Genomic DNA, 17,037 nt, shown 5'->3' with positions numbered 1-17,037 from the left:
TGACCTCCTTCATCTCTTTTGACTGATTTTAGTTTAAAGTCCAATTTGTTGGATATTAGGATTGCTACCCCTGCTTGTTTCTTGGGTCCATTTGATTGGAAAATCTTTCCCCAACCTTTAATTCTTAGGTACCATCTGTCTTTGAAGGTGAGGTGAGTTTGCAGCAGTAGGAAGGATTCTGTCTTCTTATCCATTCTGCTAATCTGTATCTTTTTATAGGGGAATTAAGACCATTAATGTTGGTGGATATTAATGACCATTGATTATTGTTCATTCTTGTTTGTTTTTGATTTGGTAATGGTGACAAGATTATGTGTGGGATTCTATCCCTTTTTTCTTTTGACTGTTGATAAGTTGGGATTATCTATTGCCAATGTTTTTCTAGTTGTAGTTAACTTCTCTGTTTTGCAATTTACCTTCCAGTACTTTCTGTAGGGCTGGATTGGTGGATATGTATTGTTTGAATCTGGTTTTATCATGGAATATCTTGTTTTCTCCATCTATAATGATTGAAAGCTTTTCTGGGTATAGTAGTCTGGGCTGGCATCCATGGTCTCTTAGTGTAGGTAGAATATCGATCCAGGACATTCTGGCTTTCAGAGTTTCCAAGGAAAATTAGGTGTGATTCTGATAGGTTTGCCTTTATAGGTTACTTGACCTTTTTCCTTTGCTGCTCTTAATATTTTCTCTTTGTTGTGTATGCTTGGTGTTTTGATTATTATGTGGCAAGATGACCTTTTTATGGTCCAGTCTATTTGGTGTTCTGTAGGCTTCTTGTATTTTCATTGGCATGTCTTTATTTAGGGTGGGAAAGTTTTCTTCTATGATTTTGTTGAATATGTTTTCTGTGCCTTTGAGTTGAATTTCTTCACCTTCTTCTATACCTATTATTCTTAGGTTTGGTCTTTTCACAGTATCCCATATTTCCTGGATATTTTGTGTTAGGGATTTGTTGGACTTAAGATTTTCTTTGGTTGATGAATCTATTTCTGCTAGTGTATCTTCAACTCCTGAGATTCTCTCTTCCATCTCTTGTATTCTGTTGGTTATGCTTACATCTGTAGTTCCTGATCATTTACCTCAGCTTTTCTATTTCCAGCATTGCCTCAGATTGTGCTTTCTTTATTGTCTCTATTTCAGTTTTTAGGTCTTGAACTGTTTCTTGTATTTTTTGGGTTGTTTTGTCTTCAATTTCTTTAAGGGATTTTCTCATGTCCTCTTTGAGGTCCTCTTTAAGGTCCTCTATCATTTTCCTGAAGATGTTTTTAAGGTCATTCTTTTCTGGTTCATCTGAATCATGATGTTGAGGTCTTACTGGTGTATGGTTCCTAGTCTCCGGTGGTGTCGTATTGGGTTTTCTGTTGTTGGATGTGCTTTTACCTTGTCCTCTTCTCATCCTTTCTTCTGGTGGGTGTAGCAAGTGTTTCTTGTTCTGGTGGGTGTGGGACCACGGTTCCCTTCTTTACCATAATCTCTTATCTTGTCATCTCACTTTGTAAAATCTCCCAGATACTCTACTGGACAACTTCTAAATGTTATGTGTAATTCTGACTTTAAAAAAAGAAAAAAATAATAACCTGAAAGATAGATGTTACAATCAATAGTTTGTAGCTGAAATCACAGAGAATCTATGAGACTATTATAGGATGGAGCCAGATCTCTCTACCTCCAAACAACCACATTCTTTCCCCTCAAATACTTAACATCATTTTTGGAAATACAGAGTATGATGCAATCAAAAGCCATGGTACATTTATTTTCATCTCTTGCCTACCACAAAGCCACAATGCTATCTGTTGAATATGTTCCTGTGATGGCTATTCATAGTTGTCAACTTAACTACATCTGAAATTAACTTTAACCTGAGTGGTTGAGTACACATATGAGGGATTTTTCATAATTAAAACATTTGAAGTGGGAAGACCCATGCTAAATCCATATCTTTTGAGGTGGGAAGATTCACCTTAATCTGAGCTACACCTTCTGGTGACATGGAAGAAGGAAGCTTACTCTCTTTGATGCTTGCCCTTGCTCTCACTGGCAAATTCATTCTTTCACTGGCATTTAAAGCCTACATCTTTGGGATTAGGGCATATACTAAAAACCAGCTGAGACATCCAGCCTTGTGGTCTGAAAAAATTACTGGATTCTTGGACTTCCCATTGATAAGACAGCCAGTGTCAGAGTAGCTAGACCAGTCTGTAAGCCACTCTAATAACACCCCCTCTCTATATATAGACATATGAATATATATTCATTCATTCTATCAGTTCTGTTCCTCTAGAAAACCATGACTAATACAGTACCCAAATGTCAGAGGAAGAAAAATGCACTAATTAACATTTTACATACCACTCAAGTCAAAGCAAATAGTTTAAAAACTAATATCAGGTCAGAGAGATGCATGTCTAGTATGAACTGTCATCATGGAAGCTTCGAAGTAACACATCTTTTTTTTTTTAATTTTATTTTATTTTATTAGTTCTAGTTAGGGAACAAGCTTATTTCAAGTCCCTTCTCCCTCTCCCTCCCCTCACCCCCAAACTTTCTCCCCCACCCCCAGCCCATCCCCCCAACCCCATCCACCCACTACTCCCCAGGCAGGGTAGGGCCCTCAACGGGAGCTCAGCAAAGTCCACCAAGTCTTCCTATGCTGATCCTGGGCCCTTCCCCATGTGTCCAGGGCCAGAGTGTAACCCTTCATATGGGATGGGCTCTCAAAGTCCCTTCTTGCACCAGGGAAAAATACTAATCCACTACCAGAGGCTCCCTGGAGTGCAGAGGCCTCCTTATTGACATCTATGTTCTGGGGTCTGGATCAGTCTTGTACAGGCCTCCTGGACAGCATCTGGGGTCGATGTGCTCTCCCTTGTTCAGGCCAACAGTTCCTGTGGGTTTCTCCATCCTAGTACAGACCCCTTCGTTCTTCATTCCTCCCTCTCTTCAACTAAATTCCCGATTTCGGCTCATTGTATATCTGTGGATGTCTGTCTCTGTTTCCATCAGCCACTGGGTGAGGGCTCTAGGATGGCATAAAGAGAAGTCATCAATCTCATTTTAGGGGGAGGGTTTTTAGGTTATCCTCTCCACCATTGCCTGGATTGTCAGATCGTGTCATCCTTGTAGGTCTCTGGAGATCTCCCTGGTTCCTGATCCCTTCTCGGGCCTACAGTGGCTCCCTCTGATATCGTTTCTCTCATCTTGCTCTCTTTCCTCTATTCTTCCCCCAACTCAATGTTTCTGCCCCTCCATTTCCTCTCCTCTTCTCCTCTTCTCTTGCTCTTATTGTAGCAGCTCCTTCCCCCCCACCCTCATGCCCCCAATTAGTTCGGGAGTTCATGCCACTTCCATTCCTGGGGACCATTTAACCCTTAGAGTCCTTCATGTTTCCTAGTTTCTTTGGTGAAGAGCATTATATACTGGTAGTCTTTTGTTCTATGTCTAAAATTCATATATCAGTGAGTACATACCTTGCTTGTCTTTTTGTGACTGGGTTACCTCACTCAGGATGGTTTCCTCTAGTTCCATCCATTTGCCTGCGAATTTCAAGATTCCATTGCTTTTTTCTGCTGAGTAGTACTCCATTGTATAAATGTACCACATTTTCTCAATCCATTCTTCAATAGAGGGGCATCTAGGTTGTTTCCAGGTTCTGGCTATTACAAACAATGCTGCTATGAACATGGTTGAACATATGTCCTTGTTGTAAGTACATGCCCTATTTGGGTATATACCCAAGAGAGGAATGGCTGGATCTTGAGGTACACTGATTCCCATTTTTCTGAGCAACCGCCATACTGATTTCCAGAGTGGTCTTACAAGATCGCACTCCCACCAGCAATGGAGGAGTGTTCCTTTTTCTCCACATCCTCTCCAGCATAGATTGTCATTGGTGTTTTTTATTTTAGCCATTCTGACAGGCGTGAGATGGTATCTCAGAGTTGTTTTGAGTTGCATTTCTCTGATGGCCAATGATTTTGAGCACTTTTTTAAGTGTCTTTCAGCCATTTCAGATTCCTCTGTTGAGAATTCCCTATTTAGTTCTGCACCCCACTTTTTAATTTCGTTGTTTGGTGTTTTGGTGGCTAGCTTCTTGAGCTCCTTATATATTTTGGAAATCAGTCCTCTGTCAGATGTGGGATCGGTGAAGATCTTTTCCCATTCTGTGGGTGGTCGTTTTATCCTACTGACTGTTTCCTTTGCCTTGCAGAAGCTTCTCAGTTTCAGGAGGTCCCATTTATTAATTGCAGACCTCAATGTCTGTGCTTCTGGCGTAATGTTCAGGAAGTGGTCTCCTGTGCCAATTTGTTCAAGGGTAGTTCCCACTTTCTCTTCTAGAAGATTCAGTGTGGTTGGATTTATGCTGAGATCTTTGATCCATTTGCACTTAAGTTTTGTGCATGGTGACAGGTATGGATCTATCTGTAATTTTCTGCATGTCCGAATCCAATTGTACCAGCACCATTTGTTGAAGATGCTGTCTTTTTTCCATTGTATAGATTTAGCACCTTTGTCAAAAATAAGGTATCCATAGGTGCGTGGGTCGATATCAGGGTTTTCAATTCGATTCCATTGGTCTATCAGTCTATTTTTGTGCCAATACCAAGCTGTTTTCAGAACTATGGCTCTATAGTAGAGCTTGAAGTCGGGGATGGTGATGCCTCCAGAAGATCCTTTATTGTAAAGAGTTGTTTTGGCTATCCTGGGCTTTTTATTTTTCCATATAAAGTTGAGTATTGTTCTTTCAATGTCTGTGAAAAACTGTGTTGGGATTTTGATGGGGATTGCATTGAATCTGTAGATTGCTTTTGGCAGGATTGCCATTTTTACTATGTTAATTCTACCTATCCATGAGCATGGGAGATCTTTCCATTTTCTGGTATCTTCTTTAATTTCTTTCTTTAAAGTCTCAAAGTTCTTATTGTACAGGTCTTTCACTTTTTTGGTTAGTGTTACCCCCAGGTATTTTATGTTGCTTGTGGATATTGTGAAAGGTGATGTTTCCCTGATTTCTTTCTCATTGGATTTATCATCTGTGTATAGTAGGGCTACTGATTTTTTTGAGTTAATTTTGTATCCTGCTACCTTGCTGAAGGTGTTTATCAGCCGTAGGAGTTCCCTGGTAGAGTTTTTCGGGTCACTAATGTAGACTATCATGTCGTCTGCAAATAGTGAAAGTTTTACTTCATCCTTTCCAATTTGTATCCCTTTGATCCCCTTTTCTTGTCTTATTGCTATAGCCAGAACTTCAAGTACAATATTGAAGAGATATGGATAGAGTGGACAGCCTTGTCTTGTTCCTGATTTTAGAGGAAACGCTTTGAGTTTCTCTCCATGAAGTAACACATCTTTATCAGTGGACTTTTTTTCTCCAAGTGAGATAGGTATATTTTATTACTATAAATGAGATGGGAATATTTTGTCACATTCCATAATTCCAAGAAGTAAAATTTTTTTCATTGCTCAGGGTCTAGCAATATCACAAAATTTAAAGACAATGAATATTGCTAGTTTGGGAGGTTTAATTTAGTTGGAAAAGTGTGTGCTGTACAAAGCATGAGGACTGAATTTTCACTCTGACTCATGTAAAAACTGCCAAACTGGTGGTGCATGCTTATAATTTTTCTACTCAAGAGATGGAGACAGAGCCCCCTGAGGCTCACTGGCTGGATAGCTTAGTATATTTAGAAAGCTTCAATCCAATGAAAGATCTTGTCCTCCAAATCAAAGCAAACATGATCTGAGAGATGACTCCCAAGGTTGACTTCTTGCCTCCAAAGGTTATGCACATGCACAAACATGCACCTGCTCATTTACACACAAATATTAAATCTGTATTTTAACCTGTAAGGGTGTTTAATTCATATCACTAAATACACTTACCCCTTATAATCTACATTATAACAACCAATTTGTGATAATTTCCTCTTTAATGATTGCTAATGTTACACAAAATCCCTTCTTTCTTATTTATGAACACTAGCAGGTCTGAATTTACTGTTCTTTTATCTTTAGTGATAATTTGTGATTGCATTTTTTAAAATTTTTAATACATCCTATATTAAAAAATCAATCTTCCAGCCAGGTGTTGGTGGTGCACGCCTTTAATCTCAGCACCCAGGAGGCAGCGGCAGGTTGTGAGTTCGAGGCCAGCCTGGTCTACAAAGCAAAGAGCTCCAGGACAGCCTCCAAAACAATACAGAGAAACCCTGTCTTGAAAACCAAAAAGGGCTGGAGAGGTGGCTCAAAGATTAAGAGCACTGACTGCTCTTCCAGAGGTCTTGAGTTCAATTCCCAGCAACCACATGGTGGTTCACAACCATCTGTTATGAGATCTGGTGCTCTCTTCTAGTGTGCAAATATACATGGAAGCAGAATGTTGTATACATAATAAATAAATAAAATCTTTTAAAAAACAAAGAAAGAAAGAAAGAAAGAAAGAAAGAAAGAAAGAAAGAAAGAAAGGAATCTTCCACTAATTTGGCAAACTGGGCTTGTAATTTTTCAAACAATAATTGCATTATACACTATTTTTTAAAGTTCTTCCTTTGTCCTGTTGACTACAAAATTATGGAAAATGGTCATTACTGGGAGTAACTTCTTTCTTGTTTAGTCTTTACTCATAATCTTCACTCTGAAATTCAACTAGACACAGACAACAAGGACATGTGGAAACCAAGGAACTGTAAGGAGAATGCAGAGATTATGGGATGTTATGAGTAGACAGGGTAGAGGGTGCTGTCCTGGACTACTGAAGGCATGCCCTAGTAGTTAAGATACACACTGATCTTATTGTCAGCTCCAAAGTGTTCCATGGATTCCACTGATGCCTTCTTTCACCTTCCCTATGTCTTGGCATTGCTGACAAATCCTGGGAAGCATTTGTGTTTTGTCCAGCATTTCCCAGGGATATAATGCCAGGACCTATGCTTCAGGATAAAGTTCTGAACATCACATTGCTTCCCATAGATAAACTTGCTATTTGTGAACTTTACAAAGTACCATTATGGTGTGTGAAGATCATAGCACATGAATTCTGAAATAACTGTGTAATGAAAAGGAAATCTTATAAATGAACCCTTTTTTTCTGGTGCTCAGAACATGAAAGTTTTCTAAACTTTGTCTGAAAATAGCTCAAAGGAACACAGCCCAAGGACTCCCCATTGACCATGATGCGCAAGAACACATGGAGTGGTCAACAAGCACCTACAGAGGATGGCTGTATTTTCAAAGCCTATACCTAAGTGTTTGATGTATGGCTTCCGTGTATGTCCACCCAGGATCCCAGGCTCATGAGAGCTGAGATTCTATTTTATATTCATTGTATATCTGGGTGTTAACTTGATGTGATGCATATATCAATGCTCATTATAAAAGGAAGGTAGAAAGGAAAAAGAAAAGTATGAAGCAGGTAGCAGGTACAAAGTTAAGAGTTCTTCATCTCCATTCAACAAGTATTTACTCCATAGTAGCTAGTGGGTTAGGATCTATAGTATTACAAATTAATTACTTGAAAAAGTCACCTAACATGAAAATCATTTTCATTATCTGAAAGTGAGAATGATAATAGATTGATGAAAGAGTTTAATGAAGCAAAATATAGAATACTCTATAAAACTTTTTAGAAAACTATAGAAGTATCCAGTAGGTTGGATAATCAATTAGTAGAAAGTTTGAAAGGAAGCATAATAACATTAGAAATAACTTAAAAATTAAGTTAGGGTTGGCCAGGTTCTCAGCAGGTAAAGGTATTTTCCAACAAGCCTGAATTTGATCCCTAGATAAGAAGTTTGTCGTCTGACCTCTGCATGTACACAATGGCATGCACATGCACAGTAAACAAATGTGTAATTTAAAAACATTCAAATGTAATATGATTAAATTTTTCTAGTTCTTGTAGGTCAGGAAGGTAGAAAATAATAACTTAAAAATAAACTATTAAAAGGAGCATTCATCTTGCGTTTATTATTCAATGATGAGAGAGGGAGATAATTCTGAGCCAAAAATCTAAAATGCTTTTCATCTAAGACCTCATATTTGTGTGGGGAAAATGGGAGAGTAAAACGTCCAGTGAAGTTGAGAGTAATAAATCTCATAATACTGTGATGGTATATACCACAATGTCTCTGTACTAAGAACTTACAGTCCTCCTCTATCTCTGGCTCATACAATCCTGCCCCTTCTTCTGTGTGAGCCACTCAAGAAGAGAGTGTGATATTGATGTCTCATTCAGGGCTGAGCACTCTGCAGTTGCTCATCTTGTGCACTCCAACCAGCTATGGGTCTCTGTAAAAAATAGCTGTATATTGCAAAAAGAGGCTATTCTGATAATGATTGAGATTGCACTATTCTGTTGGCATACAATATTTAGAAGGCAGTTTTATAGTATGTCCATTTAGTACAATAATAGTAGCAGTTTCTCCTCTATGTTCTATGACCTAAACATCAAATATTCTTGCCCAGGTTTAGTAGCAGGCATGAGTTCCCTTCTGTGGCGTAGGCCTTCGATGCAATCAAAGTGACTGGTTAACCCCATAACTTGTGTGTCTGTACTTCACAATCAGGACAGTTGTTATTGCAACTCCCAGTGTTCACAGCTGGGGAAGAATTGATGACGTTTCTCCTTCACCAGCCTGTATAACACCTTCTGGCACTATGAAAGGATGTTTCCAAATCAGCTCTGGATCAATATTTCTATATCCTCTGACTCTTGTGTCATATTTTCAAAACTAAGCCCTTAGCAACTATCTCTGGCAGGTAGCCAAGAACAATGCTTTGTTTTTGTTGTATGCATCAGAGAAGGAGGGGCAGAAAAAGAATTTCTCTAGAAACTCGTGAACCACTATAAAATGAGAGTATCCGTTTTTCTTCACCAGCTTTGTGATGCATAGTGTATCAAATGATAACTTGTTCTGAGTCCTGATGTTTCAGCATACATCTTCCTTTTCCAGAATGCTTCTTTAAGTTATCTGGTTTACTGAAACAAATTAAATTCTCAAAATTAAAAGGGGCATTAAAAGGTTAAATAAGGGCCCCAGGGTCTGCAGGCAGACTGAATCTGTCCCTGAGGACCCTGGGATCCTGACTCTGCTGAGATCGCTGGGCTATTCTGGCCCCCACAGAGTGCAGAGAGTGCAGAGGTGAGCTGCTTCGGCCCCTGCCTTGGGCCCAACTTCTGCCTGCCCACTCTGGGAATTCCTGTTCAAGGGTCTGCAGACAGGATGACTTGACCCCTGAGGACCAAGCAACCAGGAGTCTGCTGACATCTCTGCACCAGTCCTGCTCTCACCCACCTAGAGAGCGAGTGCTTCAGTCCTGCCAGCACCCAACTTGAGACCCATCAGAGTATCGGAGCCAATTGCACCCACCTGAAGAGAACACCGAACCCATACACACCAGGAAAGGAAGAGACACCACCTGTACCCACTGGAAGAAGAGATGGGACGACAACAATATAAGAACACATGCAACAAAGGAAGACCAATATGATACCACCAGAGTCTAGGGACTCTACACCAGCAAGACATGAACACCCCAACACAGAAGAAGCAGAAGAGACCAACCTTAAAAACAACTTCATGCAGATGATAGAGAACCTAAGAGAGGAAATCAGAAAATCCTTCAGTGAAATGGAAGAAAAGACAAACCAAAAGATGCAAGAAATCAAGGAAAGCCAAAAGTAGCCAAGAATTAAACAGCTGAAGGAAACAGTTCAGGACCTGAAAACTGAAATAGAGACAATAAAGAAAACACAAACTGAGGGAATACTGGAAAAGCTGAGTAAACAATCAGGAACCACAGATGCAATCATAACCAACAGAATACAAGAGATGGAAGACAGAATCTCAGGCACTGAAGATAAACTAGAGGAAATAAACTCATCAAGCAAAGAAAATCTGAAATGCAACAAATCCATAACACAAAATATCCAGGAAATATGGGACACTGTGAAAAGGCCAAACCTAAGGATAATAGGTATAGAAGAAGGTGAAGAAACACAATTCAAAGGTGAAGAAGACATATTCAACAAAATCATAGAAGAAAACTTTCCTAACCTAAAGAAAGACATGCCAATTAAAGTACAAGAAACCTACAGAACGCCAAACAGAGTGAACCACAAAAGAAAGTTCCCTTGTCACATAATAATTAAAACACCAAATGTACAGAATAAAGAAAAAATATTAAGAGCAGCAAGGGAAAAAGGCCAAGTAGCATATAAAGGCAAACCTAACAGAATTACACCAGACTTCTCCATAGAAACTCTGAAAGCCAGAAGGACCTGGAGAGATATTCTACCAACTCTGAGAGAACACGGATGCCAGCCCAGACTACTATACCCAGCAAAGCTTTCAATTACTATAAATGGAGAAAATAAGATATTCCACGACAAAACCAGATTTAAACAATATGTAGCCATTAATCCAGCCCTACAGAAATTACTGGAAAACTCCAACCTAAGGAAATTAATTACACTCACATAAACATAGGCAATAGATAATCCCACTCTACAAAAACACAAAATAAAAGGCAGGGTAAATCCACATACAATACCAGTACCAACAACAAATCAAAAACAAACAAGAATAAACACTCAATGGACCTTTAATTTCCCTCAATATCAATGGTGTTAACTCACCTATAAAAAGACACAGGCTAACAGATTGGATACGAAGACAGAATCCATCCTTCTGCTGCATACAAGAAACACACCTCGAATTCAAAGACACACATTACCTCAGAGTAAAGGGTTGGGATAAGATATTCCAATCAAATGGACCCAATAAACGAGCTGGGATAGCTATCCTAGTATCTAACAAGTTAGACTTCAAACTAAAATCAATCAAAAGAGATGAAGAAAGTCATTTCATATTCATCACAGGAAAAATCCATCAGGAAGAAGTCTCAATTCTAAACATCTATGCCCCAAATACAAAAGCACCAGCATTCATGAAAGAAACATTATTAAAACTCAAATCACAAATAAGACCTCAGTTATAGTGGGAGACTTCAACACCCCACTCTCACCACTGGACCAGACCACCAGACAGAAACTTAACAAAGAGACAAAGGAACTAACTAACAGAAGTTATGACCCAATTGTGATTAACAGACATCTATAGAACTTTCTATCCAAAAACAAAAGAATATACATTCTTTTCAGTATCACATGGAACCTTCTCAAAAATCGACCATATACTCGGCAACCTAGCAAACCTCAACAGGTACAAAAAAATTGGAATAATCCCCTGTGTCTTATCAGACCACCATGCTTTAAAGTTAGAAATCAAAAACAAAACAAAGTGCAGAAAACCTACCAACTCATGGAAATTGAACAACACGCAATTGCACCATTCCTGGGTCAAGGAAGAAATAAAGAAATTAAAGACTTCCTAGAATTCAATGAAAATGTAGAGACAACATACCCAAACTTATTGGGACACTTTGAAAGCAGAACTAAGAGGAAAGTTCATAGCTCTAAATGCTCGCATGAAGAAACTAGAGAATAGCCACACCAGAGAGTTGACATCACAGCTGAAAGCTCTAGAACAAATAGAAGCAAATTCACCGTGGAGGAGCAGACACCAGGAAATAATCAAACTGAGGGCAGAAATCAATAAAGTAGAAACAAAGAAAACAATCCAAAGAATCAATATAACAAAGAGTTGGTTCTTCCAGAAAAATCAACAAGAAAGACAAACCTTTATCGAAACTAACCAAAAGGCAGAAAGAGAACATACAAATTAACAAAATCAGAAATGAAAAGGGGAACATAAAAATGGACACTGAGGAAATCCAGAGAATCTTCATGTCATACTTTGAAAACCTGTACTCCACAAAATTTGAAAATTTAAAGGAAATGAACAATTTTCTGGACAGATATCACTTACCAAAATTGAATCAAGAACAGATAAGCAACTTAAACAGACCTATAACCTCTAAGGAAATAGAAGCAGTCATCAAACGTCTCCCAACCAAAAAAAGCCCGGGGCCAGATGGATTCACTGCAGAATTCTACCAAAATTCAAAGAAGAGCTAATACCAATACTCCTCAAATTGTCCCATACAATAGAAGCAGAAGGGACATTGCCAAACTCTTTTTACGAGGCTACAATAACCTTGATACTTAAGCCACACAAAGACACAACTAAGAAAGAGAACTACAGACCAATATCCCTCATGAACATTAATGCAAAAATTCTCAATAAAATACTGGCAAGAAGTCCTCCATAAAATCAGCTTTAATCAAAAACTACAACAAATTGCAAAAGTGAGAATTTTTACCGTTCTCTGCAAGTTATATTGTCACTCATGATTTTAAAAAAGAAGTAAAAAGAAAAACTGTATAAAATATGCTTTTTAAATAAAGAAGACCTCAAAAGTTCTATACATAATAATGGGAATATGATTAATGTCTGGCTGTAAACAGCACTCTAAGTGCTTCATATTTTCCCACTATGAAAAATTAAATATCATTTTAATAATTAATTTGCTTGTAGTTAAAGGTCTTCCATGAGCCTGGACACAGTCCATGACATTTGTCAAAATAAATTGACCCAAACCTGTATGTTTGAAGCCTACATTAATAAAGTAGATATTCTGAGAAATAAATATTTAAACCATGTGATGGATACTTCTGAGATAAAGGTAAATATTTTAATTCCCACACTTCAGAGACAGGATTTTGTTTTTAGGTCAAGAGACTTAATGCAAATCTTTTTCATTTATAACACGCAAGAAATAGGAAAGCCTATTTTCTAAAATGTGGACAATACTAATGACTGTGAAGTGATGTGCCAGAAGCTGTGTTGGATACTTCATGTATACAATCTCTTAGTATTGATCCCATGAAAATCAACCAAGTAATTTCTGCCTTCACACCATGTCTCCAATCATCACAAATATCAGAGTGGCTGGAAATTCATTTTCTCTAAATGGAAAAGTGGGTCACACACAAGATTTTTTGCCAACATACTTGCAAAAGGACAAGCAGCTATTTACTATAGTTTGTCTTATGTTATCAATATAGACTAGCAATCAGGTTTAAAACAAGTTTCTTATCAGTTCAACAGAACTGAACAGCTGGGTGGATAGAATCCTTTAAATGTTATTTTATAGAGGTTTGATCAATATACTATTAGAGTTTTATACATGATTAAATTTAGAAATAAAGTCTTTATTTGGTTCCAAATTACCACTACCCTCTACATAAGTGTTTGTTGAAGCCATAAATAAATGAGTTAAGAATAGAAGATTTTCCTGTTTAAAACACATGAAAGACAAGTCATAGAAGCTACCTTAATCTCTATTCTTTTTTATTTTTAACATCCTTTAATGGTATTATAAACTTGCTGAAATAATTAACAATATCATATGTTCCTTATTGTTTATACTTCAAGTTTTGTTTATATTGTTCCTTTTATTTCCCCTTAAAAACCCACATGGTATTTGATCTGCTAAGTAGATAAGCAGAAGTTGTTAGGTGACTACAGTAACAGACCAAATGAGGAAATATCTGAAAGCTGATGAGGCTACAAGACAGTGCCAAAGTCATGAAGAGAGTCTGACTGGATGCTGAAGTCTCTTAACTATTCTTTTAATTTTTAATTAAGGCAGTTTATGTCTTCAATTTTTGTCAACTAAAGTTCCATACACTCTAAAGCCAAGAGATGTGCAATTTCTACAAGGTACTTGGAAAACTGCAAGGCATTTGTGTTTTTGATAGTCAATATTAACAGCCCTGTAGTTGCAGGTTTCAAGGACAGTGTTCCAGGCTCCTATGGTACATCATGGTGTTTGTGACACAAAACATCACAAGAGCAACAAACTACAATATCCCCGTGCACTGTTTAGCACTTTAAGTTTTTATTTACTAGAATGTCTTTCCAGCCTAGTATAGATGTTTATTGCAACATCTTAAAAGCCAACCATTTTAGTCTGAGTCACATTTTTGCTCCTAAGCACAATTCCTGCTAATAAAATAAAGAGAAACCCCTCTTGTGGAGCCATTTTCCAAGGTTTGGAGTGTTATGAACATCTCTGTTCACTGGGAAGCTTCTGTCAATGTTGATGGTGTAATTTCCTTAAAACTCAAGATCCCTATATGGAAAATCCATAAGGAAACCATTTAGAGAACACAGCCACAACTTAAAGTATACAATTATTTTTCTTTAAAAGACAAAGTCTAAAATGCCCTCAATGTAAGTCTATATTAAGAAAAGATCCATTACTAGAAAATCCACTATTGTGGGAGCTTTAACTGCCTATTTGTAAGTGAAAGGAAGCAGTCTTGGAAAGCTACAACATACAGTATGCTTCCAGCCCTTTGATGTTCTGGGAAGGCAAGAATATAGTGAGAATAAAAAGGCCAGTGATTGCCAGAGGTTTCAGAGGGTTGAGTGGGGAGAAATAAATAAATGGGATAGTGGAAAATTACAAGCAAGTAAAACTATTTTGTTTGATACTATAACAGTGGATATATGGAAGCATATACTCAGCAAGTCCTATGGAACTATATACAACTAAAGGTGAAGCCTACTATAAATAAATAAAAGGCTTCAGCTAGCAATAATACATGAATATTAGTTCATCATGTAGCTTAAGTAGACCAGTGCAAGATGTTAATAATAAAGAAGCAGGAAGACATATGCAAGGAATTTTCACTTTCTGTTCTATTTTTCTGTAAACCTGAAACTATACTAATAAATAAAACCCATTAACTTCTTAAAAGTTACAATTATAAAAATGTTAATGGCCAATAAAAACTATGTTCTTATTTCTTAACAAGAGTTTTGATTTACTAAGCATTTATAGCTCTTAGGCAAATATATTTGTGGTCTATACAACTTTACTATCCTGTCTACTTAGGAATCACTGGTGTTACATTTTATTTCTTTGTATGCAGTACCCAAAGTATTCTGGATTCAATTTCATTCTTTGATTTTTTTATTAAATTCAGTAAACTTTCCTTTTAAAAATAGTTTTTAATATCAAAGTTTGAAAAATACATGTGGGAGCGAGGGAGATAGCTTAATGGTTCAAACATGTATTGCTTCTCCAGAGAACCCGAGTTCAATTCCCACCTACATTAGGTGGCTCACAAATGCCTGTAACTCTAGATTCAGGCAAGAGCCTCTGTTGGCACCTATATTCATGTGCACATACTTACACTTAATTAAAAATATAATAATAATGATATTTTTAAAAATATGTGTTAATCAAATTAGTATAGAGAGAAATGAATCAATGTATACCTCAAAACTGGGCTATTTTTATAATTTAATATTAAAAACAAATTACAATGTTCCACCAATAAGTTTGTGGTTTATCATTCTCCCCTCTACAAACACCCACAAAAAAGAGGGGAAATATTAGATGGGAAGAGATTTATTTGGAGAATGAATGTATATTAAAATGTTGGTACAACTTACTATCAAGATGAGTTTTTTAAAAATTAAGTACCAAGTGGAAAACTGATCTACTTAGCTGACAATAAAAGTATCGATTGTCTCCACACTTGGTCCTTATAAACAACCAAATGTTTATTATTGATGCCAGTTCTATGAAGCATTTGGCAACCCCTGCTCATAAAAGCAGGAAGTGGCTGATGGTAATGATGACAGCAACAATGAAGGAGCCATTCTGGGCATCAAGAACAATGGCCATACATGTGTGAGATGGTGTTTTGTATCATAAACTCTAAATGATATGGAGAGAAACAACTTTTCAAAGTATTGTTTTTTCCTAATGATGAAACTACTCAAATATTTCGAAAAATTCACTGAAAAGCAATTTTAAAAAGTGCCTAACATAATTTAAGTAGGTTTTAGTTATATGAAAAGATAGTTTTACAACACGCTGGAGAAAAGGAAAGTTGCACTTTGAAACTGGCCAAAGAGTATAAGAATACAGAGTCAGAAAGAAGAAATAAGATGGGCATAGAGGCCCATGCCTGTAATCTGAGCATTTGGAAGGCAGATGTAGGAGGATCAGGAGTTAAAGGTCAGCCTAGGCAATATGAGACTCTCAGAAGAGAGGGAAGGAAGGAGGAGGGAGAAAGAGATGAAGGAGGGAGCGGAGCAGGAAGGAAGGGAGAAGTAGAAGAGGGGAAGGGAGCCAGGCGGTGGTGGTGCACGCCTTTAATCCCAGCACTCGGGAGGCAGAGGCAGGTGGATCTCTGTGAGTTCAAGACCAGCCTGGTCTACAAGAGCTAGTTCCAAAGCCACAGAGAAATCCTATCATGAAAAAAAAAAAGTTCTGAATGTAAAAGAAGGCATACATTAGAAAAATTCATTAGGAGAAAGAGTCCACCAACTTCAACTTCATAGTATGCAGAGTGTGTCAAGAGCTAGACTGCATGAAGAATGATGGGATTGTAGGCATACTGAATTTCAGTTAATAGCCTATAGCCCCAGAACCCATGTAAAAGAGTCAGCAGTGCATGTCTAGAATCCCAGCACTCTTATAAAGAAATGGAATGCTGAGAATCTCCCATTCTTCAGGGTTCTCCTGAATCCCCAGAAGCTCCCAACAGAGTTAGCCTGACATGCACAGCAACAAGATACCTTGTCTCAAACAAGGTGGAAGTTGAGAACCATGCCTGAGATTGTCCTCTGGGTCCTGTACATGCACACATGCCCTCATACACAAACATGTACACTTGGCAAACACACAAAGATACACACACATGTTCGTGCACACACACACACACACACACACACACACACACACACACACACACACACACAAACAATTATGAAATGTTTTTAAGAAAATCATAGCAGCTAGAAGTCTTGACTCGTGGGCAGACTTCCTGGCTCTACAGCTTCATACTTTATAACCATGTCATTTAATTCACAATCGAAAATGGAGAAAGTAATCATACCTAACATGGTTACTTAAAGTATAAATGGTCTAATCTATTTAAGGACAGTTGTGAAAAACACATCTAATAAAAAATGGTGTTTTCAACATTATTGAGCTATTGAAATTAAAATTTGAGAAAGATAAATTTTGCTGTCAAAATGATTCAGTTGAGAG

Source organism: Cricetulus griseus, chromosome 7 (assembly GCF_003668045.3).
Source record: "Cricetulus griseus strain 17A/GY chromosome 7, alternate assembly CriGri-PICRH-1.0, whole genome shotgun sequence".
Lineage (NCBI taxonomy): Eukaryota > Metazoa > Chordata > Mammalia > Rodentia > Cricetidae > Cricetulus > Cricetulus griseus.
The sequence above is the reverse complement of the archived record's forward strand: the minus strand, read 5'-3'. Positions refer to the sequence as shown.